Source organism: Antechinus flavipes, chromosome 1 (assembly GCF_016432865.1).
Source record: "Antechinus flavipes isolate AdamAnt ecotype Samford, QLD, Australia chromosome 1, AdamAnt_v2, whole genome shotgun sequence".
Lineage (NCBI taxonomy): Eukaryota > Metazoa > Chordata > Mammalia > Dasyuromorphia > Dasyuridae > Antechinus > Antechinus flavipes.
This window is the reverse complement of record NC_067398.1, coordinates 604,235,935-604,247,794: the sequence shown is the minus strand read 5'-3', so window position 1 is coordinate 604,247,794 and position 11,860 is coordinate 604,235,935. Positions and strand designations below refer to the sequence as shown.

The 11,860-nt window shown below is 33.6% G+C and overlaps 1 pseudogene; it reads right to left on the bottom strand.

The window, feature by feature from the left end:
- Positions 1 to 1,686: 1,686 nt before the first annotated feature.
- On the bottom strand, positions 1,687 to 2,637 carry LOC127547636 (YTH domain-containing family protein 1-like; annotated as a pseudogene).
- Positions 2,638 to 11,860: the final 9,223 nt, after the last annotated feature.

Below are 11,860 nucleotides of genomic sequence, written 5' to 3'. Positions count from 1 at the left end.
AAATTAATGCTCATTTTAGCTGGATAGTTTATTCTTGCCTATAATTCAAGTTCCTTTGTCTTTTTTCGAAATATCAAATTCCTGGCCTTTGGATTCTTTAAGGTAGAAGCTGCTAGGTTCTAAGTAATCCTAATTGTGACTCCTTGGTATTCAAATTGTTTCTTTCTGGGTGCCTGCAATATCTTTTCTTTGGTGTGATAGTTCTACAATTTAGTCATTATATTCTTTAGGTTTTTATTTTGGGGGTCTCTTTCAAGATGTGATTGTTGAATTCTTTCAATGGTTATTTTACCTTCTGATTTGAAGGCATCAGGGAAGTTTTTCTTTATGATTTCCTGTAAGGTTATTTCTAAATTCTTTTTTTTTTCAATCATGGCTTTCAGGAAGTTCAATAATCCTTAGATTGTCTCTCCTAGATCTATTTTCCAGGTCAGTTGTTTTTCCTTTGTGGTATTTCATATTTTCTTCTATTTTTTCTTTTTTTTTTTTTGTTTTTGTTTGACTAATTTCTTGAAGTCTTATTGAGTCATTCACTTCCATTTTTTCAATTGTAATTTTTTAGTGTATTATTTTGTTCAATTACCTTTTTTACCTCCTCTTATATTGGCTGCTTGATTTTTTTTTAGCATGTAAAAACTTTAAATATAATTCCTTTCCATTTAGTAGAAAATCAAACTGATAATCCTGACTTTTTAGAAGTATCATCATAGATGAGATAAATGGTATAACATTTGCACAAAGTGATGTTATTTATCTTTTGATTTCAGTATTTTTAAGAGAAAGTATTTTGATAGAATGTTTCACATGACAAAACAATTCATGGTTTCTTGTCTGTCATAAAAGTGTAAAAGGGAAGAAAGCATAAGAAGGTTCAAAGTTATAAATATAAATATAAATATATAAAATTTATGTAACTATAAGGAAAGTAACATAATTTTTGACAAAACTAAAAAATTCTTTGGGAAGCATTAGGACATTTTTTTTGTTTGTTTTTGTTTTGTAAAGGATGCTTGTCTAATAGTTCATTAGGTCATTCGTATTATTAATGGCTGAATTAGAAAAATATAACTTTATTATTTTTTAATCTAAGAGCATTTTACACAGAAAAATACATATTAATGGAAATTCATCTGAGCAAAAAAAAAGTTACAAAGTAATTAAAGATGCAACAACTTAACTTCCATGCATTAGAGCTGAAAGCTTTAGTCAGTCTTGATGCCTAGATTGAGCACCAGCAATTTTTAGTTGTATTTCATTGCTGAGTTTATGGACAATTCTAGTTTACCTTTATTCTTATTGTTTGTTTCAATTCACTACTTGCTACTTCTTCTTCTTCTTCTTGGTGCTTTTCATAATGATAAAAGTCATCAAAGGTGGAGGTTGTATGCTTGTAAGTGGAAATAATTTTAAGCACTTGTTTAAATTCCTAGCACCAGAAGTCAATCAGTATACCTGGCCCAGGGCAAACTGAAGCAGCTCTCTGTCCTTTTTGTTAAGAGCAGATCAAAAGCCTTTTAAAAATGAGCAAAAAGTGCAAAAAGAATGAGGAGAGCATCATAGACAGCTTTATGGAGAGAGAAAAGAACAGACCTCAAATCCTGAAGTTCCGAAAGACAAATCAACTCCAGATGAAACTCCAAAGAAAGGTATGAGTTGGTCATTTCCCCATTTTTCTTTTAACTCTTTTTAAAGATCCTTTATGCAATCTTCCAATAAAGATTTGTAAAGTGGAGACCAGGCTGAGTTGGAATAGACTGAACAATCTATTATTGTGGCTATGGGAGAGACTGAGGTGGTAGAATCAGCTTGGGGAGTGGGAACATTGATCACAGACCTTTTATTGTCCCAAGTACCAATGTCCATATTATGTTTTATAGGTGGTAGAGGTACAGCACCTCCAAATATAGGTCCACTTTTTGTTTTCATTTTATGTTGTGGTGTTACAGGTTTTTTGGCAATGGCAGCCAAAGATGTTGGTTTTGAAACTGGTAAGTTTACACTTGATCTGCTATTACTAGAAAGAGCACCAATCATTACAGAAATGTTAACAGATCATACTGTCTTAACTGCAGATGTTACATCTCCACCAATCTTAAGTACAACCATTCTTTGCTCAATGCTATTCATTCCAGGCACTTTGTTTAAAGTGTCATTATGAAATCCTGTCTGAACTGAGTGGGTAACTATAACTGCTTCCATAAGCTGGACTTTGAATCTCTTGTTTTTGGGATCTACTTGTTGCCCACAGTAAAAATGCAGGGTTTTCTAGGGAAAAAAATTAAACCTGTGTTGATAGATATTGTTTCTGAGACCCCCAGGTTGTCCAAAAACAGAATCATCATGAAATGATGGACACCCTTACTAAACTGTCTATAGGTGGTAAGATATGATGAGATCCTGGATCACCACCAGTAGACCATGGTGCTTCACTGAGTAAGGAAATCTAATACATAGTGGATAATAACTGGAAAGATAGTGATCAGTCACTGAGAGAATGCTATTATTCTGATTTGATTGTCCAGAAAGGTAAGGTTCAAAGTCATTGTTATACACTGTATCCTTCTGATGCAACAAAACATTTTGAACTTTATTATCTTGTCCTTTTGTTCTCTGAACGTCTATGCTGGTGGCTGACATAATTCATGAGCCAGGCTCAAGGGGTGGGAAGGGGAAGGGGAAAAGAAAAGGAAGAAGGGAGGAGAAGGGCTTATTCCTGGTTCTGGAGTTGGGTACTGGAGGAAGAGTGGGCCAGGTCCCAAGTAATGTGGTTAAGGGTGTGTTGAGGACCTATACCAGTCTAGGTTGCAAGGATGGTGCTGAGATTCTGACTTTGGCCCAGATGGAGTGGGGGTGGGGCCCTGTCACTTTCCACTCCATACCACCTATTTGCCCACCAGCTCCCCACCTAGTCCCACCCTCCCTGGCAGCTTCTTCCTAGCAGCAGCAGGGTCACAGAGCTGAGGAAAAACAGCAATGAAAGCAGGAAGAAGAAAAGGCTGAAGTGGCAGCAACCAGAGTCAAGTTGGGGATGGATTGAGGAAGCACTAACTACTGTGGCTTGCCAATTGAATTTTTTTTTCATTGCATTTTTTTTTCATTCACAAATTTTGTTTTTCAATGAATTGGTATCTTTTTCATATCGATTTTGAAAGGCATTATACTCTTTTTCCATTTCATCCAATCTATTTTGTAGGAAGTTATATGCTTTTCCCATCCCTTCTTGCAAAGATCTCATTTCCTTTTCCTATTTTTCTTCTACCTCTCTTTTAAGATCCTTTATGCAATCTTCCAAGAAAGATTTGTAAAATGGAGACCAGCTTATATCACTCTTTGGAGTTTCATCTGAAGTTGATTTGCCTTTAGGAACTTCAGGATTTGAGGTCTGTTCTTCTCTCTCCATAAAAGCTGACTATGATGAGAGTTCTTTTTTTTTTTTTTTTTTTTGGTCATTTTTAAAAGGCTTTTGATCTGCTCTTAACAAAAAGGACAGACAGCTGCTTTACTTTGCCCTGGAGCAGGTCTGCTGATTGACTTCTGGTGCTAGGTAATCATGTCTAAATCCCATGTTCTTCTGGGGCTCAGTGGTTTACAATTTGCCTTTTGTAGCAAATCTGCCAAGCCATCTACTTGCAACCAAGACAAAATAGCCTAATAGTCTCACAGAAGATTCCCAAGTGAGTGGAAGCTGCAACACTCTGACTCCCCACCCCAGTTCCTTGGCCTGGTCTCCCTGTGCTGGGAACAATCTGGGACCGGACCTGGCCCCCTGTCCATTTGAAACAGAACTGTTCTGAAGTTCTTCCAAAGTGTTTTCTTCTGGAAATGTGTTGTTGTTAGAATCCTAGTGTTAACTCAATGGATTGGATACAATGCTTATTGGTTCACACATTACAGTAAATCTTTACAAAGTGGTAAGTCAGTTGCCTAATTTAGCATGGTACTTAGCAAATTCTCTAACTCATTTAAGTATTTAAGTACTCATTGGAGTTCACAAGTATGGGAGATTCACAAAGTTAACTCTGTAACTTTGTGAATTCACACCTCCCTTGATCCCTCCCACAGAGGAGGAGTCAACCTTTAAGAGATCATATATAAGAAGCTGACAAAGGCTCTGTCAGTCAGTTCGGAACATTGCCAGGAGTCAGAGAGGAGTACTCTGGGAGGAAGCCCATATGTCCTCTCTTGGAGGTGGAGTCAGATTCATTTCAACTTTCACTTCAACGTGGTGCTGGATGGAGACATTTGGAAGAAGAGAAGCCGAGTCTGGCAGAGGCAAAAGATTGGCAGCAAGAGCTCTTGGAACCAAGGAGAGATAGACCTCTAAGAAAACTAACTGGGCTATTTTGGAGGAAGCAATAAAAGATTTGAACTTTTAACATCTGGCTGTATTGGGGGTGATTATTACTCTGAACCGAAACTAAGGCTGCCTCCAGAAAACCTCCCCAAGAAACCTGCTCCCAGAGAGAACCATTATATTTTAAAGAGAACACCACATGTTGTACTCCAAATATTTATGGGTTCTTTGACTCCAAAACCAGTTTAGAGGCTCAATCTGCTGTTAGTTTGGGAGAAAGTCAGAGCAGGTCACAAAAAGTCTTGTCTTCTCTCCACCATCTTGGCTCTTTCCCCCAGTTGTTTAATTCTTTAAGCAATTCTCTGGGTTGGCATTTAGACTAATACTTTGTGTGATGAAAAGGGAAATCCTCAATAAATATTCATTTTTTGCTTAGGATGGAATTTCTTTTTCTATTTTATTTGTTTTTGGCTTTTGTTATTATATTGACTTACTGTTTATTTTTGAAATGAGAAAGAATATACAAGATATTAGGAGTCTGTCAAAGGTCATTCTGCTAAAATATGTTAGAGACAAAATAAAAACTATGGGGTAGTGAAGATTTGAAACATGATGATAAAAGAGAAAGAGAATTAATTTTTTTACTAAAGCACATAGCCATGAATCCTGTCTTTGCTGTTTTATCCTATATCATACCCCCAGGTTTCAGTTTCTTTGCTTATAAAATAAATAGCTCAATCTAAATGATATCTGATGGTTCTTCCAGCTATAAATGTATGTGATAGGAGTCTGCTAGTTCCCAAGTCACCACTGAGACGATTACAAATTACAACTTAATAAGAACATTTTCAAAGATATATGAAAAGAAAAAAAAGCCTATGTAAAGTCTTTCATGAGTTCATCATAATATAGATATGGATAATCATATTAATATGCTCAGGTATGATTTACATAGATATAATTAGAAAATTCTAACATTTCTGTCACTCATTGTTTTCTTAAGAATCTGATTCCTACCATGAAAGGAAAAAAATACTTGAAGCTGTGAAAATGGCCATTCTGATTTCTATTTACCAGAGTACTGGTATAAAACTATCTTTCCTCCTAACTAGGAACAGTCAATGAAGAATAATGTTGAAGCACAGGAAATTCTCCTCCTCATTATCTATCCCTTAATAGAAAAGTTACAGATTGCTCTCCAAAATGGTTGGATCATTTCACAGTATCTAAAACCAAAAGCTTTATATTCTGTGTACAAATACTAGTGAAGATCATTAAACTTATCTGTCAAAACAGAGAGCAAAGAGTTTATATGAATTGGAATATTGTAAATATTATTGAACGAGAATGAGCCCTCCCAATGGGAAGGACTCAAATATAAGAAAGAATGAGTCATCAAATTCACTCAAGGAATAATTCGAGTTATTTTTACTGTAAGCTAAAACATACAGACATCATAGAAGTTATCAGTTTCTCTCCTTGTTAATTTCTTCCTGGAGTTTTTTCTCTCTCAAGGAAACTCTTTTAAGCAAACCTAGAAATGGTGTATTTTGTGTCAAAGCCAGAAGCTTAGAATTTTTCTTCCCCCAATATCTTGACAACTTCTTCTATCAAGAAAGTAAATATCACTCAGTTCTCATTCTTATTTTTATTTTATTTTTAATTTTGTATTGTAGTAAGTTTATTTTTAATTTACATTACTTTATGAATCATGTTGTGTAAGAAAAATCAGAACAGAAGGAAAAAGCCATGGGAGAGAGAAAAAAAAAAAGGAAGTGAACATAACGTGTTAATTTAGTCAGTCTCCTTTGTTCTTTTTCTGGATGCAGAAAAGTTTATTTTCTCTCCAAAGTCTATTGGCATTGTTTAGAATACTGAACCATTGAGAAGAATCAAGCCTTTAATAGCTGATCATTATACATTCTTGTTGTTATTGTATACAATGTCTTCCTAGTTTTGCTTGGTTTTCCTAGCATTAGTTTATATAATCTCTAATTTTTTCAGGCCTTATTCATCTTTGTTATAGAACAATAATATTCCATTACCTTTGTGCAACACAACTTGTTCAGCTATTCCCCAGTGGATAGGCATCCACTCATTTTCCAATTCTTTGCAATCACAAAAGGATCTGCAACAAATTTTTGGACACTAGGTTCTTTTTCCTCCTGTACAGTTTCCTTAAAATACAGCTACAATATAGATCCAGTAATGGCACTGCTATCTCAAAGGGATGCATGGCTTCAAAGACTTTTGGGCATAGTTACAGATTACTCTACAAAATGGTTGGATCATTTCACAACTCCACCACCAATGCATTAGTGCCCAGGTTTTCGCACATCCCTTCTAACATTCGTTGTTATATTTTCCTGTCATCTTAGCCAATCTGAGAGGTGTGACATGGTAACTCAGAGTTGAATTAATTTTCATTTCTCTAATCAATAGTGATTTAGGACTTTTTTTTTCATATAAGTATACATGGCATTAGTTTTATCATCTGAAAATTGCCTGTTTATAACCTTTGCCATTTTTCAGTTGAGAAATGATTTGTATTCTTATAGATTTGACACAGTTCTTTATATATTTCAGAAATGAGACCTTTATCAGAAATATTTGGCTGTAAAATTCCCCTCCCCAACTTTGTACTTCCCTTTTAATCTTTTTTCTCTTTTGTTTGGTTTAGTTTTGTTTGTGCAAATACTTTTTAATTTAATGTAATCAAAGTTGTCCGTTGTGCTTTTCATAGTGTTCTCTACTTCTTTTTTGATCATAAATTTTCCCCTTATCTAAAGATTTGATAGGTAAATCATGCTTTGTTCTCCTATTTTTGCTTATGGTATCATCTTATATGCCCAAATCATGTTTATATTTTGACATTATTTTGATATGAAATGTGAGATATATGTCTTTGCTGAGTTTCTGACATTATTTTCCAGTTTTCCCAGAAATTTTTGTGAAACAGTGACATCTTATTCCACAAGTTGGAGTTTGGGGTTTTATGAAATATTAGACTGATATAGGTCTTGAATTCTGTGTCTTGTACATAAAATCTATTTCACTGATCCACCACTCTATTTTTTAGCCCATATGAAATGGTTTGGATGACTGCTGCTTAATAATATAGTTTTAGATTTGTTACCACTAAGCCACCATCCTTCCCCAACTCCCCCCACTAATTCCCTTGAAATTCTTGATCTTTTGTTCCTTTAGAGGAATTTTGTCATTATTTTTTTTCTAGTTTTTATAAAAAATGTTTAGGCAGTTTGATTGGCATAGCAGTGAACAAGTATATAATTTAAGCAGAATTTTCATTTTTATTATATTAGCTCAGCCTAGACATGAATGATTGATATTTTCCCAATTATTTAGATCTGATTTTATTTGTGGGAGAAGTGTTTTGTAATTGTGTTTAAATGGTTCTTGGGTTTGACTTGGCAGATGGATCCCCAGTATTTGATTTTGTCTACAATAATTTGAAAAGGAATTTCTCTTTCTATCATTTATCTCTTGGTGATGGGATTTGTCAGTTTTATCTATCATCTATCTATCTTTCTAACTACCTATCTATCTAATCTATCTATCTATCTATGTAATGCTGATGATTTCTATGGGTTTATTTTGTATCCTGCAACTTTTATAAAGTTGTGAATTGTTTCCAGTTGCATTTTGGATGATTTTCTAGAATTCTCTATCATATCACCTGCAGAGAGTAATAGTTTTATTTCCTCACTGCATATCTTATTCCAATTTCTTTAATTTCTTTTTTCTTTTCTTATTGATAAAGCTAGCATTTCTAGTACAATATTGAAAAAAAAAACAGTAATGAAAATCTGCATCCTTCTATCACCCCTGATCTTGCTGAGAATGCATCCAGCTTTTCTTCATTACAAATAGGGCTTTCTGTAGGTTTTAGAGAGAGATTGCTTATTATTTTAAGAAAAGTTTCCTTTCTAGCTATGCTCTTTATTGTTTTTAATAGGAAGGAGTGCTGAATTTTGTCAAAAGCCTTTTCTACATCTATTGAGATTATCATGTGATTTCTATTGGATTTGTTATTGGCATGGTTAATTACTATAATAGGTTTCCTGATATTGAATCAGTCCTGCATTTCTGTTATATATCCCACTTGGTCATAGTGTATTATCCTCATGATAAGTTGCTGTAGTTTCTTTGCTAATATTTTATTTTAAATTTTTTGCATCAATATTCATTTGAGAGATTGGTATGTAATTTTCTTATGTTTTGGCTCTTCCTAGTTTAAGTATCAATGCCATATTTGTGTCATAGAAGGAATTTGGCAGTAGTCCTTCTTTACTTATTTTTCCAAATAGTTTACACAGTATTTGGATTAATTGTTCTTTAAATGTTTAGTAAAATGAACTTGCAAATCCATCTGGCCCTAGAGATTTTTTTCTTAAGGGGTTCATTAATGATTTTTTCAATTTCTTTTTTTAAAAAATGGAAAGATTTAAGTATTTTATTTTATCTTCTGTTTACCTTGGCAATTTAAAATTCTTGTAAATATTCATCTATTTCAGTTAGATTGTCAGAATTGTTGTCATCGAGTTGGGTGAAATAGTTCCTAATTGTTTTCTTTAATTTCTTCTTCATGGGTGTTAAGTTCACCTTTTCATTTTTGATGCTTTCCTTTTTCTGATCATATCAACCAAAGGTTTATCTATATTGTTATTTTTTTTCAAGAAGCCAACTCTTAGTTTTATTTGTTAGTTCAATAATTTTCTTAGTTTTAAATTTTCTAATTTGGTATTTAATTGGGGATTTTAATTTATTCTTTTTTCTAATTTATTCAGTTACTTGCCTAATTCATTTGATCTCCTCTTTTTGAATTTTATTCATGTAGCTATTTAGAGATATAAGATTTTCCCTAAGATTTGCTTTGCATGCATCCTATATGTTTTGATATGTTGTCTCATTACTGTCAATTTCTTGTATGAAATTATGGATTATTTCTGTGATCAATTATTTCATTTCCAATTGGTTTTTATTCTGTCTTTCACTGGCCCTTTATTGAATGTAATTATTATTTCATTGTGGCATGAAAAGGAAGCATTTTCTATTTCTGCTTTTTTGCATTTGATTATGAGGTTTTGCTAGTCCTCATTAATTTAATTAATTTAATATAATATAATTATATTATACATTACACGTAATATAATTATATAATTGTAATAAATTAATTGTGTGGTCAATTTTTGTATAAATTCCCTGCACTACTAAGAAAATTGTATTCATTTCTGTTCCTATGCAATTTTTTTCCCAGAGGTGTACCATATCTAGGTTTCCTAGGATGCTGTTAAACTTCCTAGTTTCTTTCTTGTTTACTTTGTGGATAGAGTTGTCTTATTCTGCCAGGAGAAGGTTGATGTACCCCACTAGAATAGTTTTGCCCTATATTTCTTTACGTAACTGGCTTAAAATCTTCTCTAGGAATTTTGCCTGCTCTATTTGGTACATACACATTTAGTATTCTAACTACTTTAATATTTGTGGTATCCTTTATCAAGATGTTCTTTCTCTCCTTGTATCTTTTAATAAGATATATTTTAACTTTTGCTTTATCTGAGTTTAGAAATGCTTATTTCTGCTTTTTTTTTTTTACTTCAGTTGAAACATAAGAAATTCTTTTTCAGCCTTATACCTTGAGTCTCTCTGTATGAAATGTGTTTCTTGTAAACAACATATTATGGGATTCTGTTTTTAATCCACTCTGCTATTTGTTTCTATTTTATGGGAAGATTCAATCCCTTCACATTCCCAGTTAGGAATATCAACTCTGTATTTCCCTTCATCCTATTTTCTCCTTTTTTTTTTTTAATATTTTATTTTATTTTATAATAACTTTATATTGACAGAATCCATGCCAGGGTAATTTTTTTACAACATTATCCCTTGCACTCGCTTCTGTAACTATTTTTCCCCTCCCTTCCTCCACCCTCTCCCCTAGATGGCAAGCAGTCCTATATATGTTAGATATGTTGCAGTATATCCTAGATACAATATATGTTTACAGAACCAAGCAGTTCTCTTGTTGTACAGGGAGAGTTGGATTCAGAAGGTAAAAACAACTCAGAAAGAAAAACAAAAATGCAAAAAGTTCACATTTGTTTCCCAGTGTTCTTTCTTTGGTTGTAGCTGCTTCTGTCCATCATTTATCAATTGAAACTGAGTCTTTGTCAAAGAAACCCACTTCCATCAGAATACATCCTCATACAATATCGTTGTCAAAGTGTAAAGTGATCTCCTGGTTCTGCTCATTTCACTTAGCATCAGTTCATGTAAGTCTCTCCAAGCCTCTCTGTATTTATACTGTTGGTCATTTCTTACAGAACAATAATATTCCATAACATTCATATACCACAATTTACCCAGCCATTCTCCAATTGATGGGCATCCATTAAATTTCCAGTTTCTAGGCTCTACAAACAGGGCTGCCACAAACATTTTGGCACATACAGGTCTCTTTCCCTTTTTTAGTATTTCTTTGGGATATAAGCCCAATAGAAACACTGCTGGATCAAAGGGTATGAAAAATTTGATAACTTTTTGGGCATAATTCCAGATTGCTCTCCAGAATGGTTGGATTCGTTCACAGTTCCACCAACAATGCATCAGTGTCCCAGTTTTCCCGCATCCCCTCCAACATTCATCATTATTTTTTCCTGTCATCTTAGCCAATCTGACAGGTGTGTAGTGGTATCTCAGAGTTGTCTTAATTTGCATTTCTCTGATCAATAGTGATTTGGAACACTCTTTCATATGAGTGGTAATAGTTTCAATTTCATCATCTGAAAATTGTCTGTTCACATCCTTTGACCATTTATCAATTGGAGAATGGCTTGATTTCTTATAAATTTGAGTCAGTTCTCTATATATTTTGGAAATGAGGCCTTTATCAGGACCTTTAACTGTGAAGATGTTTTCCCAGTTTGTTGCTTCCCTTCTAATCTTGTTTGCATTAGTTTTGTTTGTACAAAGGCTTTTTAATTTGATATAATCAAAATTTTCTATTTTGTGATCGGTAATAGTCTCTAGTTCATCTTTGGTCACAAATTTCTTTCTCCTCCACAAGTCTGAAAGATAAACTATCCTATGTTCCTCTGATTTATTTATAATCTTGTTCTTTATGCCTAGGTCATGGACCCATTTTGATCTTATCTTGGTATATGGTGTTAAGTGTGGGTCCATGCCTAATTTCGGCCATCCTAATTTCCAGTTATCCCAGCAAGTTATCCTTGTAAAATCTCTTTTCAGAATTGAATGATGGAATCTTTCAATCATTATTTCTCCTCAAACATCTCTTGTAGAATGCTTTCCAGGCTCTTTTTTTTTTTTTTTGTCATGGTGTTCAGCTAGAACAATAATTTTTAGACTGTCTCTTCTGTATATATTTTTCAGATCTGCTGTTTTTCCAATGAGGAATTTCACATTTTATTCCTTTTTAGTCTATAGTACTGATTTTTGAGCTCTCATAAAGTCATTAGCTTCAGCTTGCTCTATTCTAGTTTTTAATGTGTGACTTTCTTCAGTTAGCTTTTGTATCACTTTTCC